At 39.9% G+C, this 19,109-nt stretch overlaps 1 long non-coding RNA gene across 1 annotated transcript; it reads left to right on the top strand.

The window, feature by feature from the left end:
* Positions 1-1,422: 1,422 nt before the first annotated feature.
* Positions 1,423-9,870, top strand: LOC110308254 (uncharacterized). Its single transcript, XR_015045470.1, has 2 exons — positions 1,423-2,729; positions 3,575-9,870. It is a non-coding gene; the product is annotated as an uncharacterized LOC110308254 (long non-coding RNA).
* The last annotated feature ends 9,239 nt before the right edge of the window (positions 9,871-19,109 follow it).

The following is a 19,109-nucleotide window of genomic DNA, read 5'->3' as shown; positions in this document are numbered from 1 at the left end:
GCTTCCCTAACTAATGCAGTCTCAGGTCCCGCACAATTGGATTGGAGCAGAAGCTGTGTTCCACTCTCCAGAAGTCTTAAGATCCTGTGGCGGGTGTTGTGGGTAGCTGGTGAGTGTCAGCAGACCCTGCGCCCCAGCTGCCCCGGTGCTTTTCTGACCGGAAGAGGGTTGTGGCCCTATGTAGGCCGGATTTCTCTCTCCCCAACCAGAGCAGTCTCAGGTCCCGTGTGATTGGACTGGAACAGAAGCTGTGTTCCACTCACCAGCAGTCCCAAAATCCTGCGGCGGGGGTCGTGGGTAGCTGGCGGGTGTCAGGCAACCCTGCGCTTCTGCTACCCCGGCTCTGATCCGGCCGGATGAGGCCTGTGGCCCTACTCAGGCCGGTTTCTGCTTCCCTAACTAATGCAGTCTCAGGTCCCGCGCAATTGGATTGGAGCAGAAGCTGTGTTCCACTCACCAGCAGTCCCAAAATCCTGCGGCGGGGGTCGTGGGTAGCTGGCGGGTGTCAGGCAACCCTGCGCTCCCGCTACCCCGGTGCTGATCTGGCCGGATGAGGCCTGTGGCCCTACTCAGGCCGGTTTCTGCTTCCCTAACTAATGCAGTCTCAGGTCCCGCGCAATTGGGTTGGAGCAGAAGCTGTGTTCCACTCACCAGCAGTCCCAAAATCCTGCGGCGGGGGTCGTGGGTAGCTGGCGGGTGTCAGGCAACCCTGCGCTCCCGCTACCCCGGCGCTGATCCAGCCGGATGAGGCCTGTGGTCCTACTCAGGCCGGTTTCTCCTTCCCTAACTAATGCAGTCTCGGGCTGGGTCTTTTGAGAAATAATGATTTGGAGATAGGTGGCAGAGACTGAGTTGGCACACATAGTTCATTTCAACTATGATTGACTTTTCAAACTTTTCTCTCTGAACAGTTGAGTACTATCTTTATTTCTGTGATACTATATGTCTAGGGCAAATTTAACCATTAGTCATGGCCATTTTCATTCTGTCTGTTTCGTGGTACTCAGTGCTAAATGATACTAAGTAAAGATACTTAGCACTTTATTCATTCTTGTCATCTCAAATCTCTGCTTAAGGCTATAGAATGGGAATAAACTTTGAAAGTAATCTCTCTTTTTTTTCCCCTAAATTGGAAGTTTTCTTTAGCTGTCATTGGCTGTTTGATTGTATGCATCCCGAACTGTTATACAACAAAGATTAATGACTTCTGTTACTTTTAAATAGGTTTTAAAATCATCTTCTTGGCATTGAACTTCTGAGGATGCTTCATATAATCTAAATCCAAGGCTATAAAGGGCATATGCTTCATCTGTACAAAGTGATTTTATTCATACACAACAATTCTGTAGGTAGAAGAAGGACTTGCAAACATCATGGATATAGGCTTTTTTTTTTTTTTTTTTTTTTTTTTTTTGGCAACAAGGTCTGTGTTGGCATGGGGGCATGGGAGAATGTTATTCAGTTGTGGTGGTTTGAATATGCTTGTGCCATGGGAAGTGACACTGTGACCTTATTAGAGGAAGTGTGTTATGGTGGAGGTGGGGTCTTGAGGTCTGATACATATCTGTTTAGATAAAGCCAGCATTCCAGCATTTTCCCGACTGCCTTCCAGATCAAGATTTAGAACTCTTGGCTCCTTCTCCAGCACCATGTCTGCCTGGATGCTCCCATGCTTCCCACCTATCCCGACCTGTGGGACCCAGTTATTCGTGGGGTCGAGGGGGACCAAGCTTGAAAAAGAAATGGGCGAGAAAAGGGAGAGAGACCAAGCAAAGAGTTGTCAAGGTCTGTTTAATGGAGGCTGGGAACCTCCATTATAAGCACACAGTGAGAGAAAATAGGGAGGGGCAGAGGGGGAACAATCAAAGCACAGATAGATGGATGAACATCTGGGGTGGATGCTGATTGCAGGCTTCAAACATCTTGCAGTTTATCTTGGAATGCTGGCTTTATCTAAACAGTCCCATTTAGCCTTCAAACATCTTGCAACTTATCTTGGAATGCCGGCCCTATCTAAACAGTCCTAGGTGCCAAGTGGAGACATGAAGGAGGGGGTGACACTGTTCCCATCAAAGGGTCAGCCAGATCTTCAGGGTGAGAGTTGTTGAGGGCCTGGTTTCCCACAGTTTGGTCTCTCACACCCACCATGATGATAATGGACTGAACCTCTGAAACTGTAAGCCAGCCCCAGTTAAATGTTGTTCCTCATAAGAGTTGCCTTTAGTTATGGTGTCTCTTCACAGCAGTAAAACCCTAACTAAAAGTGGGTCATGATCAATGGGGCAAAAGCTAGGTAAGATGAGGAAAAATGAAGAGGATAGAGGAAAGACAAAATTGAACAAATACAAGGATGAAGATGAACATCCCCAATCATTGCAACTCTGGAGATTATATGTAGATCATATAATCAAAATAGCTTTTAGGTAAATTCAGTATCTTAGTTATAAAACTAAATTGGTATAGAGGGGCCAAGCCTATGCCTAATGACAGTGTTACTGTAGATAGTGACACAAAGAACAAGTTTCTTGTCCCTACAGGTGCTGGTGTTTGTTGGTCAGTCACCGAAACGATCCTCTGTGGTGACCACTCTCTGAAGCAAGTCTGTACAGCAGAAGGTGGCTATGTTTCCGGAAGACTCAGATTAGCCATTTTCTGTGACAGAAATTGTAAAAATAAGGGATTTCTCCAGAGTCAGCAGAGTTTCCAGATCTTTCTTTTGAGGAGTGGAGGTTAGTATCTGGGGAATTTTGGAGATCTCACAGGAAGGGGTGTCCAAGTTAAAAAAAAATGTGTGTTATCCAAACTGACCATTGCAGAGCCTGCAGGGGACTTCAGAATGGAGACCACAAAGAGATGTTCACCTGCCTCATGTCTTCTGGCACCATTCATCACTTAACAGAGATAACCATGACCAGTCACTTTGAGGGCTCAGAAAGCTACAACCCAACTTACTATCCCATAACCTCTCTGCAGGAAGGCCTTAGAGTACATGCCAACAGCACGAGCTGCTTCTTTTTCTTCTTTTTTTTCTTCTTCTTTTTCTTTTTCTTTCTTTTTCTTTTTCTTTTTCTTTTCTTTTCTTTTCTTTTCTTTCTTTCTTTCTTTCTTTCTTTCTTTCTTTCTTTCTTTCTTTCCATCAGATCTACATGTTTTAGCTCGCTATCTATAATGTTATGGATACTACTCAATTCTTGGCCTTGCATTCTTATACACACAAAGAAAGAAAGAAAGAAAGAAAGAAAGAAAGAAAGAAAGAAAGAAAGGAAGGAAGGAAGGAAGGAAGAAAGAAAGAAAGAAAGAAAGAAAGAAAGAAAATGGATCGATGGATATAGAAAAATAAAAATATCAATACCAGTGCTTGACACTGAATACTGAATTTGCTGAATGCTGTAGGTTTGCCTTAAAACATTTTACTTGCTAGCTTGCTCTTGAGCTCTCTGGTATTTGTCTTTAAGTTAAGCTTCATTGGTATGTCAGTAGATCATATCTCCTATATTATTATGTTTTATCATCATAATATATTTCTAAAGTGTATTTCAATGCTAAATTATATTTTCTGTCTTGGAATAAACAGATATAGCAAAGAAAAACACAGAAATAAACTTTGAGCAGAGCCATAATGTAAAGAGTATAATGAAAACGACCTCCAGAGACCAGACTGGAACATGCATGAAAGGAGAGGAAAATAAACAGGGGCTGGGGCTGGCATGGAGCGTGCATGGGCTCCCACCAGAGAGCCTCCACTGGTTTGCTTCTTATTAGGAGAAACTGTGCCAGAAGGTCTTCAGTGTTTTAAGAGAAGCAACACAATTTAAAAGGTATTATGCATAAGCGTGCGAGAGAGAGAGAGAGAGAGAGAGAGAGAGAGAGAGAGAGAGAGAGAGAGAGAGAGAGTTGTGGTGGGATATGCCTGACAGCATGGATGTAAAGCCAAGAGAGCAGCTTTTTGGAATCCATTCTTTAGTCTTTCCTCCTACCTTTATATGGGTCCTGAGAATGGAATTTAGATCCTAAGACTTCCATGGAAGATGTCTTTACTTGCTGTGACACACAATCTTAAAGATCTCGGGATATACTTTACTTCAGGATGCTTGACAGTGTGGAACACACACACACACACACACAGACACACACATACACGACACATAATCATTTTATAATATAGAAGTTTCTGATTTTAAATGAAAAGTTTGAAAACACAAAGAGTTGATGAAAACATGGTCCAGATCTGGGCATTCAATATCTTCAGTCAGATAAATGTCCACTTTCAAGGTTAAGTGAAACACTATCCCCTGTAAAGCATGGGAACACCGAAGAAGAGAGTGAGACGTATGTAGGACCCAGAAGACAGGGTGAAAGGTTTCGAAAAGCCATTATGTAGGTTCCCGCAACGATTCCACGTATCAACTCACAATAGCTGTAGTTTCCTGCACTGGGCACACACAAGACTGGCCCTAGGAACAATAAGCCAAGTGGGAGGGGGAGCTCGTGGGCCCCTCCCTTAGCTCTAAGCTCAAAGCTGTTGGTAGGTTCTGGGAGAGGAAGAAGCACTATCTGCAATTCTGGGCCCTGCTCCGAAATACGGCTCCAGAACCATGATCACATAGCCCCGCGTCAGTTTCACTTGTCATAAAGCAAACGAAATAGTCATGACCACTGTGACGCCATGATCTGGGCAGGAGGGGTTTGCGTGAAGAGGGTATGAATTGTGTTCAGGTGTGAATTGTATAAAAACAGATTTAATTGATAATAAAAGATAGAATAAAATCTTTTGGTGACTGCCACCTAGTGGTAAAAATTATAATTAAAAGACAAAAATCACATTTTCTAATGTAATGCTAAATATTTAATGATGATAGATATACCCTGACTGGATTTTTTAAAACTAATTAATCATTAATGAAATTTGCTAGCTTTGGAAACCTCTTTAGTCACATGAAGTGGTGTCACACTTGTCCTAGTTCATTTTGGCACCTTGTCGAATCTGGGAATAGGGCAATTTAATTTCCTCCAACAGACTGGTCTGCACACACGTCTATGGAACATTTTCTTGATTGCTAGTTGATGTAGGAGGACTGAGTCCACTGTGGACATGCCATCTTGAGGCCGGTGGGCCAAAGCTCTATAAGAAAGTAGCTGAGCAAGTCCGGGAAGCATGCAAGGCAGCAGCTTCGCTCCGTGTTATCAGCTGCAGTTCCTGCCTCCGGGTTCCCACATTGAGCTCTTGGGTCCCTGCATGATGGGTGGAGTGTAACTTGTAAGCCAAACAAACCCTTCCCTCCCCAAGTTGGTCAGTGTTTTATCACAGCAACAGAGAACTAAACTAGGGCAATTTCTGCACTAGGGCAATACTTTACTTCTGCATCATAAGAAACATGACCATGAAAAGGCCTACCTCTTTTCATGCTTATCTTACAATTTCTGGGGAGTCTGTTTTATTAAACCTGAATCTCTATTTTGATATGCTTATTGGCACAACGTGACTTTCGCCTTGTGTTGAAATGGTACAGTACACTATGATGGAGAAAGAACAAAACGTGGTGTCGATGATGGCCAAGAGCATGAGACTCTAACACTAAAGTTTCAGTGAGTTATGAGAGGACAAACAAGCGCATCTTGTCTATGGTTGCTTTGTTTGTTTGTTTGTTTTTGTTTTTTGAGACAGGGTTTCTCTGTGTAGCCCTGGCTGTCCTGGCATTACATATTTTTGGAAACAGATGAATTTGATTAGAGGGAAATGTACAGTTTATATTGTTGGAACAGAGAGAAACGAGCTACATAAGTATCATTTTAAAGATTGTAGTAAGTAAACACCTAAACTCACTTTGAATTAATACACAAATGAAAAAATAGAGGGGAAAAAACAAGATGCAGATTTTTTAAAGATTAAGACAGTTGATAAGGGTTGATAAGATAAAGCAATTTTAAAAACCCTGTAAAAGCAAACAGGCTTTTATTAAGTTTCCTATTTTAAATGACCACAGCATCCTGCATGTGAAAACTTGGGTGCCATCCTGTGGCACCACTGGGCTGTGGTAGAGTTTCTAGGGTCTGGAACTGAGGGAGAAGTTAGGTTCTTTTGAGATATTGAAAGCTTGACTCTCTTCCTCTCCTCACCCCTCATTGCCGTAGTCCCATGCTGTATGTACTGTGTTGTCCAAAGCACTTGTGGCCAGCTGACCATGGGCTGAAAGCTCTAAAGACTTCAGGTAAAATAATGGGCTCTCTCTTTACATTTACTCTTTCCTTTACTGCAGCAAAGGAACGCTGACTCACATAGTCCCACACTAAACAACCTTTCATCTGTGCACCTGTTGTTCCGTGTAAGTAACATTTCAGTAGTTTGCTGTAACTTTATACATAATGATGTATTCTTCAAGGGTGTTTTCTTATTCTTGAATGAATAAAAAATTTTTAGCCTGTCAGTTTTGACAAAATAAGTCAGGATAAGCGCAATATGTTAGGATAAGATGTACATCATGAGTTCTATGACAGCTTGGGATATACAGGGAGACCCTGTGTCAGAGAGAGAGAGAGAGAGAGAGAGAGAGAGAGAGAGAGAGAGAGAGAGAGAGAGAGAGAGAGAGAGAGAGAGAGAAGCTAAGGAAAAAAATAAGTGGCATTGTAGTAAGTATTTTTCCATTCTTTCCTATTACTTTGGAATAACCTCTACTCATTTAAATCTTTCTCATTTTTTATAAGCAGGAGTTTATTGTTTTTCATGTAAAACTATGCATTATTCTGAATTTTTATCTTTGACACATTAAATTATATGTTTTGAAATCCACAGCTACTATTCATTGCTGTAATATGGAAACAAGACATTGAAAATGAAGTTGTGACATGCCCCATTTGATAGTTAGAAAAGCATTTTATTGACATTGGGGAAAAATAAGGAACCAGTTTGTAGAAAGGTCCAGTTTAGTATGCTTCTATACAGCATAAACTACAACTAATAATGAATTAAAATAATAAAAACAAATATGATAGAAAAATAATCAAACAAAGGAGCTATTCAGAACTTGCAGCCTTATAATTGGAGTGGCAAGTGGTTATTCGATTACTTGAATGTGTAAAGGGATTATAACATTATCCACAAAAGTAGAAGAAGAAAATTTTGGTTTGAATGGAGAGAAATGTCCTGACTGGAGAATTGAGATTAAGAACTTTGTCAAGTTACTTGATGAATCATACGTGATGTAGGGATTTAGTGCAGGCATGAAGTTAAGCTGGACAGCCTACTTAATAAATGCATATAGAGAGAATGATCAGGTGTAAAATCCCCCATGTTTCAGTATATAAAAATGGGTAGATAAATCTGATTAAGAAAAAATAATTTGCATTTTACAACTAGAAAGAAAATTCAAAAACAGACAGAAACTTCTGTTTTTTGTTTAAACTGTAGGGTTCAAATATGCTACTAAGTATTTGTGCTATGCTACTCAACCCCTTTACCAGGCACACGGGGCAGCTGGACTTAATCTTCAGAAGTGAATAAGACACTTACCAAGCACTAGGGGTTGGAGCCCCCTATTTATCCTATCATTTTTTGTGGTATAATATTCTTAGACACATACTCTTGGTAGAAGAGCAGCTGGACTGGGAGCCTGGTGTGGTTGTAATAATAAGGTTCCATAAGTCCACACTTCCTTTGTAAAAGGATCTGAAGTTTGTGGCGAATCTGCCACGGTCCTATGTAGTACATCCATTCAGATCATATTTAGTTCTGCTCCATTGAGCAGTAAGCACAGATTGTAATAGTTTTGCAAGACAGATCTCATGAATATTTGTTCATAATTAGCTCTCCAAAGCTATGAATGATACTTTAAGCTACCAGAGACATAATGAGTGTTCTTCATTTTCAGTGTAAAATTAGTTGCATAGCAAACTAGTTCTAACAAGCAGTCAATATCCCTATCCTATCCTAGTGAGGGAAAAACCTTGGGGCATAAACCAAGACATTTGGTTTTCTACGATCCCAACCTAATACTTTATTTCTATGTTCTTGCTCATTTTAGTCTCATTAGGGTCACATAGAGTTTAAATTTATTCTCAACCCCAAACCCCATAGGAGTAATGTGAAGGTGTTGCCATGGTTTCCTGTAGCTTTCCCTCAGAACCAGATGTTGGATGTAGCCATGTTAATAAAAACACTTGGTGGAAGAGTCAGGTAGGAGCAGAGAAGGATATCAGAGGAATAAATCAATTGGAAAATGTTGTCTTAGAGTTTCTATTGCTGTGATAAAAGATGATGGCCAAAAGCAGCTTGGGAAGAAAAGGGTTTATTCGCCTTATACTTCCACATCATAGTTCATCATCAGAAGAAATCATGGTAGGAACTCATGGCGGGAACCTGGAGGAAGGAGCTAAAGCAGAAGCCATGGAACTGTGCCCAGGGGTGGCACTTCCTTCAGTAGTTCTTCCAACATCAATCATTAATCAAGAAAATGTCCTACAAATTTGCCTACTGGAGGTATAGTCTCAATTAAGGTTCTTCTTCCAAGATAACTCTAGGTTTGTGTCAAGCTGACAATTTATCTATCTATCTATCTATCTATCTATCTATCTATCTATCTATCTATCTCTATTTGTTATATGTGTGCCTGACTCAATGTATGTGCACTATATACATGCAGATGTCCATGAACACTGGAAGAAGTTGTTTGATATGCTGGAACTAACTATGCGGATGCTTGAATTCTTTTTTTTTTTTTTTTGGTTTTTCGAGACAGAGTTTCTCTGTGTAGCCCTGGCTGTCCTGGAACTCACTTTGTAGACCAGGCTGGCCTCGAACTCAGAAATCCGCCTGCCTCTACCTCCCGAGTGCTGGGATTAAAGGCGTGCGCCACCACGCCCGGCTGATGCTTGAATTCTTATGATTGACCCAAATAGTAATAAAGAAAAAGAAGATAAACTGAAATTTATCATTACTAAAGGGAAAAGAGTGGAATAAAATATTTGCTAGCCATTTGTCTGGTAAGATCTAATGTTCAGAATACTTATAAAGAACTCTTTACCTTAATAAATACATGCAGGCAATTGTATCAGCATGTTGAAGTGATGTGTGTATATATATTATGTGTGTATGTAAATGTGCATTAAGATGGGTACGGGTGCACATGTGTGTGATATATGTGCTCATGGAGGCCAACAGTTGACACTGTATGCCTTCTTTGGTCACTCTCCACTTTATTTATTGAGGCAGGAGTGTCTCTCAATTAAAACCAGCAATCAGCGGTAGACTAGTCTCTCTAGTGAACTTGCTCTGAGTGCTGGGGCAGCAGTCACAACAGCCTGTCTATTCATGTGGATTCTACATACTGCCAAACTCCAGTCCTCATGCTTGTGTGACAAGTGCTTCACCCACAATAATCTCCCCAGTCCAATTTTGGGGAATTGACAAGTGACACAACTTATTTCTCCTGCTTCTGGAAGCTTCTCGGTCCACAATCATCAGACCAGCACATTCTGTGTCTGCTGAAGATCTGTTTCTCGTCGATGGAGTCTTCCATGTGGCCTCTAGGCTATCCTCTCAGACTCTCATGAGAAGGACTGAAACCATTTATGTGTGCAGAGCTTCCATGACTCATCGCTTCACCAAAGACGCCAACTCTCCTTTTTTTCCCCTCATTTTTATTTATTCTTTGAGAACTTCATGCAATGTGTTTAAATCATATTTCTCTTTTCTTCCATTCCTCCTAGATATAGTTCTGTCTTCCCTACCCACCTGACTTTGTGTCCTTTAGAGTCTCCTTAAAGCCCTCAAGTACCATTTGTGCTGCCCATTTACTCAAGGATGTACGGCCTTCACTGAGGCATGGGCAGCTTACAAAGGGCTTCATCCTTTAAAATAAACTGATTCTCCCTCTCCCAGAATCTATTAATTGCCAAAAGATCTTTAGCTAGGAGTAGGACTTTATGCCTCTTCTCTTCATTCTGGAATTTTGTCTGGATTAGACTTACATAGTTCTGAAACATGCGATATCAGTTGTTCATATGAGCAGTTACCTTGCTATGTTCCGAAAACAGGTTCTGTGTGTGGAAGACTATTTACTTCCTCTGGTTCTTTCAATCTTTCTGCTCCATCTTTTGCAGAGATCCCTGAGCCTTGGCAGGAGAGGAATTGTGATATGCAGTGGGATAGAAATGTCCTGTTTAGGGCAGAACATTCTTTTTCTTTATACGTTGGCCAATTGTAAGACTTCAATATTTAATACTACTTAATACAAACCATGTATGCATTAGGTTTCCTAAACCAACCTTCAGACCATAGTATAACCTACATAAAAATATGTAAAGTACTCAAGTGGATACTTCTCTAAAGAAGATATGCACTGGACAATGTTAGTGACAAGGTGTTCCATGTTATCTGGTAATAAAGAAATGCAAATACAAATGCCAGGAAGCAGCACTGCATGTTCACTAGAATGGATACAATCAGAAAAAAAAGAAAGAGTGTTGGTGAGGTGGTGGGGATGAAGAAGGTGAAATGGCAGCACACGCCGCTCCTTAGCCCAAGGAGGACAAGTAAATTCGTGAGCTTCTTATTAGGAAATATACTGAGCTGTGGTGTGGATAGTGATAGACTCTGTGTCCCTTGCTACAGTCCTGTCTACTGCCATATTCTAGGCATTTATATTTTTATATATATATATATATATATATATATTTTTTTTTTTTTTTTTGGTTTTTCGAGACAGGGTTTCTCTGTGTAGCCCTGGCTGTCCTGGAACTCACTCTGTAGCCCAGGCTGGCCTCGAACTCAGAAATCCGCCTGCCTCTGCCTCCCGAGTGCTGGGATTAAAGGCGTGTGCCACCACACCCGGCTTTTATATATTTTTTTAAAGATTTATTTATTTATTATATGTAAGTACACTGTAGCTGTCTTCAGACACTCCAGAAGAGGGCGCCAGGTCTCGTTGCGGATGGTTGTGAGCCACCATGTGGTTGCTGGGATTTGAACTCTGGACCTTTGGAGGAGCAGTCGGGTGCTCTTACCCACTGAGCCATCTCACCAGTCCCTATATTTATATTTTATAAACCTAAATTCAAGTAGATTGAATAATGTTACCGTGAAGTGCTTGGTAACACATTTCATCATTATTATCAAGTCTCATGTTATTTGATTTAGCTGGGCCCCAACCAGAGTCATGATTTGGACACTAATGTAGTGCTGTTGAAAAGTGGTAGAGACTTTAAGAGGAGTTAGTGTCTTTCTAATGAGCCTGGAAGAGTGAATACTCTGGTAAGAGTATATTTTTATGAAGCAAGTCTGTCCCTTTCTGCTTCCTTGTTCGTGTGTGCCTCCTCTTAGCTTCTCACTCCACTTCATCTCACGTATGAGGCAGCAAGACGTCCTCATGAAGAAGACTGGATACTGTCCCAGCACCCTTGATTTAAAAAATCTTGTGATAAAAATTACTTTTATATAGCAAATATAGATCTTCAAGTGTTTACTATATCAAGAGAAAATGAACTAGACAATATGCCAGTATTTTTACCAAAACTACTGCTCATAGGTTCTAAGCAATGCTTTGACTGGGCAGAGAGAAACTGAGTGAATAGGAGTTAGAATCAAAGGATTTGGACTAATACCATTTTCAAAATCCAGGTAAGGACCAGAGACAGTTGGTGCCAGGTTTTCCCCAGATCTCCTTGTTAACACAAGCTAACTTCTCTGCTAAAGTAAGAACGTCTGACCCTGGTCTTCTAATTCAGATACATTGTCTTTTATAACTCAAAACACACTCAAGTACTTTATACTCCTCATTATAAATATATAATCATAATAGGAAATGTAACTGTCACCTGATGCACACACATTGCCCCAGATAAGCTCCAAGGCCAACATCCTTAAAGGAGAAGCAGGAGCAAGGCACAGCAGGCAAGCTACAGATAAGCACATAGCCCCAGTTTTCACTTAAGCAGTGCACATATGGCTGCCCTGCTGCACTGATACTCATTATTAGTAATGGGTTTATAAAGAGCTAAAGATTAGCAAAGGAATTCAGAAGGTTGAAAGTACCACAGGCAACAAGATACACACATGCGCATGCAAATGACAGGGCACTATAACCCTGTTCCAACGGCATCATTGGTTCTTCCATTGATTCAGTAGGAAAAAGTCTATCTACAGGTGTAAATATCTAACTCAAAGCCAAAACATCTCACGTCCACACATATCTGTATATTTAGCATTAAAAATTCTTTTAAATAAGTGTTGGTGAGAGATAGAAGGTTCTAAAGAATTAAAGAAATGAGCCATGGCAGAAAAGGAGGAAGAAGAGGAAGAAGCTTGCCATAATTTGTAGTCCCACTTAAGTGTGTTATGCCTGCTGCTTCTTTGGAAATGCAAGACTGACAGTGCTTGTACTCTTCCTTATTTCTCCTCAAGATGATGAGGACACAGACACTACACAAACACAACCTCCTGAACATGCTGAGCGAAGGCACTGGTGAGAAAGAAATAGTTTTTTAGAACCAGACAGACAATGTTATATGATGGGGCTTGTCCATTGGTTTACTCTCATTCTCCCAACTCTGCTACAGTGATGCCATGAAGCTGGTGAACAAAAATTAGACAATCAGCCTGGTATAGGTCTCACATGTTTTCTTCCAAATGAGTCTTGGCTATCAGGAAAAAGAATATATTCTCCTTTAGTCTCAAACTTGATCCTGGTGGCAGTTGGAGCCTGTGTAACCAGAGATGACTCCTCTAACTAACAAAAACCTTAGAATCGATGAAAGGGACTCTAAATAACAACCACCTCATAATGGCCACAAAAACTGGTAATTTGGAGGCCGAAAGGTTGTCTACTTCCTTTAAGGAAAATTGTGGACAAAGAGGCAACATTTAAGCAGATTCCCTGGAACTCCAGGTCAATGGCATGCTTCAGTGTGATCAAATTTAATATGGTTTGAGGTTTTGCAGTAAAATCTCATCTGATGCTAAGCAAAAAATGGAAGTCCCTTTCCAGAGTCTTGGAAAGAATGTGAACTCACAATACTGAAAAAAAATAGGTTAAGCCAAACCAAAGGAAACAGACCTTAGGATGGAAGCTCTGCCAACACAGGCTGGACTGGCACAGATAATCACATATATTATCATTTTCCAAAACATCCTCTTTTGTGGAAGGCAATGTTACCACTTGGTCTGCCAAAACCATGTGATCGGCCATTAATAACAATCTCAGGTCAAGCAGGTCCTATGAATATCTTCTTAACCCTTTTATTTCAGAATGGTACTGTTGTAAACATTAGCCAGCATGTTCCTTAGTGCAAGTAACTTGAAGGCTTGGGGTAGCCCATAAGAAGTTTCAAGGAGTGGCTTGTATTCAGACATTGTAGAGTCAGTTTATAGGAAGACTGGAAACTCTCCTGGTTAATATTCAGGCATTCTGGGAAGCAGTTCCCATTTTAATTTGTGTCTGGAAGCTCAAATGTACTTCCATGAAAAGAAGTGAGGCTGCAAGTTAATGTTCTCGTAGTAAAAGAAGACAGCTTAAAAACCTTTCTCTGCAATCACATGTATAAACAAACAAAACACCAGCAGATGCTGAAATGCTCCTTTCACCCAGGCAAGCACTGTATCTATCTCTGTCATAATTCAATTTTATAAAACGCTCCACTTTGCAGAGTTTTTATACTTAAAGCAAAGTCAGAGTGTCTAAGTAGTATTTCATTTAGTACAAGGGCATTGTGAGAATTCACATCTGTTTCTCCCTCAATGTTCCTGTTATTCCTGGGAAGGGGAATACGGACAAACTTTACTTGAGTATTGAAATATACATTTGTTAGAAGATTTTGATTTGGGGCAAAGTACATATAAATGTTGCCATCTTAATCTTATCCAGTGCATGAATGTTTACCACCTTCATATTTTAAGGCAAACAGCATCACTCTCCATCTCCAGCACTGTTTCCACCTTGCAAATTGAACTCTTTGTCCTATGAGCAGTCACTGTCTATTCTTACCCCTTTAACAACTTGTACCACCATTCTACTTTGCTTTCCCCTGCACATGTGTTAAGTAGCATCAGTTACATCCTTTTGCAACTTTTTTTTTTTTTTTTTTGGTTTTTTCGAGACAGGTTTTTCTCTGTGTAGCCTTGGCTGTCCTGGAACTCTGTAGACCAGGCTGGCCTCAAAATACGCCTGTCTCTGCCTCCCAAGTGCTGGAATTAAAGGCATGCGCCACCATTTCCCAGCCTTTTGCAACTATTTGATTCACAAATTCAAAACAAATTTTAAGGAGGCTGTGGACACGTGAAAGAAATAGGTAGAGAGAATAATGGAGAAGTCGGGGTGGGGAAATTAAGATAGAAAGAATGAACTATGGTACACTTTGTTTAAAAATACCATTAGAGATACCTAAAATTTTGTATACTAATTTTAATAAGATTATATTTTAAAATGTCTCTAAGGTTCATATACACTAAAACAAATGTCAGAATTCCCTTCATTTAAAAAGATGAAATATATTTGTATATGGACACGCACATATAAATATATATAGGAATTTTGCTAACTCATTGATCTATTGATGGAAACATAGATTGCTATGGCAAACAGTGCTGCTATCATTACAGGTATACATATGTATATTAACGACTATATGTTCACTTACTTTGGCACTGGCATGGTGGAGTCATTCTGTTGTCAGATTTTGAAGAATTGTCATGCTCCTCTCCTTAGTTGTTACATTCCTACCAACAAGGTACAGAGAGCCTTCTGTGCACACATTCTCTCCTGGACAGAGGGTTCGGGCCTTCTGTACACACATCCTCTCCTGGACAGAGGGTTCGGACCTTCTGTGCATACATTCTCTCCTGGACAGAGGGTTCAACTTTCTGTGTGCCTTCTCCTTTCTGTCTTTCTTTTCTTCTTTTTTTGGCAATGAATTGTGATGCAAAGAGATTTTATTCTAAAAGCAGATGTATCATTTTTTTTTATTACCAGCATATATTGGTACCATATCTAGGAAATCCAATACTGTAAAAGTTTTACCCTTTTATTGATGGAATTAAAGGTTGCAGCTTTCAAGTTTAGGCCCTTGATTTATTTCCAGTTTATTTTTTATATCATGTTTGAGGATCGGTAGTGAGCTTTGTTGTTTTGTGTGTAGATGTACAGTTTTTCCAGCATCATGTTGAAAAGACTGTTCTTTGTCCCCGGGATAGCCTTGGGGCCTTCATACAGAACCATTCCCCACTGATTTTGAAAGCTTCTCTCATTGCCTTCTGGGATGCTTCTTGTTTGGAACTATGTTTATTCCAGGAACACATAGTTTGGTTACAAAAGCACTAACTGTGGATGCCCCAGAAAACTGTTTTTTCTTTTCAGGGTTGTTTTGTCTATTTGTGGTGTCTTAAAATTCCATCTGATTTTTAGAAGTAATTCTTTATCTCTAAAAAATGCCACCATTGGGATTTTGATAGCAATGCTGTTGATTCTTCATGTGGGATGATATGATATAGAACTAAGGCTTCTGATTGAGGTATATTTGATATCTTTCTTTTCTTTAATTTCTTTCAGCAATGTCTTTACACTCTTAGTTTACTAAATTCATTACTTTTTATGATTTTCACATTGTTTTTGGTTGAAATTTGTTTTCTTAATTTCAACTAGGATTATTATTGTTAGTGTATTGTTGTGGGCTAGGTATGCAAAGCATCCTGTAGGCTCATGTGTTAAGTACTTGGTCCGCAGATGGTGGTGAATTTGAGAAAGTTGTGGAACCTTTAGGAGGTAGACATTCGCTGGAGGAAGTGGTCAATAGGGTGTGACCTTGAGGTGTTATACCCAGCATTATTTCCTGTTCCATTATTTCTGATTTCTAAATAGGCATGCAATATCACATGCCAGCTTCCTAATGCAGCAGATACTTCCTCCCTGCCACAAGACTGTATCCCTGTGGAACTGTAAACCAAAGTAAACCTTTCTCTCTTAGATTGCTTCTTGCCATATTATTTTTATTTATGCTTACTTATTATTTTATGTGTGTATACAAGTGTGTGGCACAAGCATTACACACACATATACACAAACACACACACAAAGTTGTAGAATAACACAAAAGAGTCTGAACCCTTTGCTATCACATAGGTCCAGAGATTGAACTCAGATCATCAGGCTTGTGGGCAGGCACCTCTGCCTGCTGAGCCATCTCACTAGGCTATTATTGTTTTCTAACTCCATAGTTGTAATCAGAGGACATGCTTTGTAGGCTGTTATTTAAAATTTGTTTGACTTAAATTGTGACCTACATGTGGTCTATCCTAGAGAATTTTCCAAAGGTAAGTGAAAAAATCTTAAATTTTTTATTATGTTCATATATGTTCATGTGTGTGTGTGCATGTGTGTATGTGTATGCACACATGTACATGTACTGTTGATTTACTTAGTTTATTATTCTTTTATACCTCTATCTGTAGAAATATCTGTAAGTCTTTCAGTTTTTGTTGCAGATATTGTTATGGTTTCCTGTTACTTTTTTGCTTTAATGGAACCTTTATTAATATACAATGTTATCTCCTCCAAACACTTTATTTAAGCCTATTTGTCTATAATGTGTGCTTTTGGCATCCTTGTCAAACACTGAGTTGTTGTAGTTACACATACTAACATTTAGGTCTGCTACTCTCCTGTAGATCTACATGTCTGGTTTTGTGTTAATAGTAAGCTGTTTTATTACTCTGGCTCTGCGATATCTCTTGAAATCTGGTATAGCACTCACTTCAGCATTGTCCCACACAGGATTGCTGTGGCTCCTTGGGGTTTGTTGTGGGTCCATATGAACTTCAGGATTTTTTTTTCCTAATTCCTTAAAGAATGCCATAGGGATTTTGATTGTTAGAACAAATAAATATCTAAATATCTCTTGTTAGGATGGTTGTTTTCACATTTTTAAATTTTATTTATTTATTTATTACACTCCAGATTTTATTCCCCTTTCAGTCCACCCTCTGACTCTTCTACACCCCATACCTGCCCCAAACCCTGTCTCTGTGAGGATGTACCCATCCACACACCCACCCCACCAGACCTCTAAACTTCCTAGGACCTTTAGTCTCTTGAGGGTTAGTTGCATTTTCTCTGACTGAACCCAGACCCGGCAGTCCTCTGTTGTATGTGTTGGGTGAGGGGGGGTGGGGTGTTTCATATCAGCTGATATATGCTGTCTGGTTGGTGGTCCAGTATTTGAGAGATCTCAGGAGGTTCAGATTAATTGAGACTGCTGGTCTGCCTACAGGGTCACCCTCTTCCTCAGTTTCTTTCAGCCTTCCCTAATTCAACAACAGGGGTCAGCTGCTTCTGACCATTGATTGGGTGCAAATACCTGCATCTGTCTCTTTCAGCTGCTTGTTGGGTCTTTTGGAGGGCAGTTATGCTAGGTCCCTTTTTGTGAACACTCCATAGCCTCAATAATAGTGTCAGGACTTGGAACCTGCCCTTGAGCTGGACTCTGGGCCTGTCTCTGGACCTTATTTTCCTCAGGCTCCTCTCCATTTCCATCCCTTCAGTTTTTTCAGACAGGAACAATTATGGGTCAGAGTTTTGACTGTGGTATGGCAACCCTCTCTTTTTCACTTGATGGCCTGACTTCCTGCTGGAGGTGGGCTCTATAAGTTCCCTCTCCCCAATGTAGGGCATTTCATCTAATGTCCCTTCCTTTGAGTCCTGAGAATCTCTCCCCTCCCAGGTCTCTGATGCATTCTGGAGTGTCCTCCCCAAACTCCTACTTCCTGAGGTTGCCTGTTCCATTCTTTTTGCTGAGGGACAGATGCTGCTTTATGTTAAACCCTAAGAAAGAATTTTAGCAACATATATTCACCAGAATCTCTAACTATAAAAAAAAAAGATATAAACGTGCAAAAGAATAGTGGATATATGCTTTAGTTAAAATGATTTCATCATTTAACTCATGACCTTAGCTGGTTTTTCTAAAGGCTATTATATTTCTGTCTTTCTTGCATTTAAAAGTTTGCTCAGATTTTCTACATTTAAAAACTGTTGGATCTTAATTATATTTTGTCATCAGTTCTTAGACTCAGCTAAATTTTTCTTTTTAATATTTCAAACAAAGACACCTTGATCAAATAGGACACTATATGAAAGTAATACTAAATTTAAAGCAGGGAGAACTTATTTTGGTACTTCAATAGTAGTTTCTCACAAAGAAATTTTTCTAGTATTCAGTTTATGCATGCTGATTTATGTTGAGAATTAAGCTCAATCTCATTTGTTTTATTCCTTTTTGATATAATTTTATTTTTCGCTTTAAAACTATTCTGGGTTTATAAAGTCATTTGAAAGTAGTTCATTTCACACTGGCTTTGTATAACACTTATTTCAAAAGAACACAGCTAAGTGTGAAAGAGGGAAATTTTTATGTATATAAACAAAACAGGAACATGAAGCTAAAGTAATGAGTAGGATAGCAAATGAGTAGGAGGCCAGCCTTGAGCAGGCTAAATAGACCTTAAGTGCTTGCCAAGGTTAGACCTTACAACCCAGGTGGAGTCAATTTCCTACAGGACTAGGCTGCCCACTGAGCTTGCTTTGCAACACGATGCAGCTGAAACAAAGCAACATAATTCAACTGAAACAAAGGATGGGTCTATGGGCTCTCTCTTAAACACGTGTTGAATATTAAGCTTTGAGCCTTGATCAGAAAATTTTGTCTTAGCTTCATCCTTCTCTCCCACCCCATCCATTTCATTTCCAGCACCCCCTTTCAGTTCATCCATGGCTGCTGGATGGGTACAGCAAAGCAGAATTTTTTCCAAGATCTAAAAAGAACACTAAACTATTGATATTTGAGTAGTAACTATTTTGGGAGTTGATAGTAATGTACTAAGATAATCAGGAAGTCATAAGGTTCGTGGAGTAGGTAGAAGAGCTGAAAACATATTATGAAGTAAGTCAGAGAGAAAAATGAAATTCCAATAGTCACTAGTATCAACTTGTATAATTAAATTCACTCTTTTGGACACTGATACCAGAGTAATGCTGAGAAATTGTTTGGTACTGCATGCCATTTTCAGAAACTGTAAACTACATGTATCACTTTTCAACAGCCAATTGTCAAGAGGAATAAGTAAGCACGCA

Source organism: Mus caroli, unplaced genomic scaffold, assembly GCF_978045245.1.
Source record: "Mus caroli unplaced genomic scaffold, Mus_caroli_1 scaffold_15, whole genome shotgun sequence".
In the NCBI taxonomy this organism is placed as follows: Eukaryota; Metazoa; Chordata; class Mammalia; order Rodentia; family Muridae; genus Mus; species Mus caroli.
The sequence above is the reverse complement of the archived record's forward strand: the minus strand, read 5'-3'. Positions and strand labels throughout refer to the sequence as shown.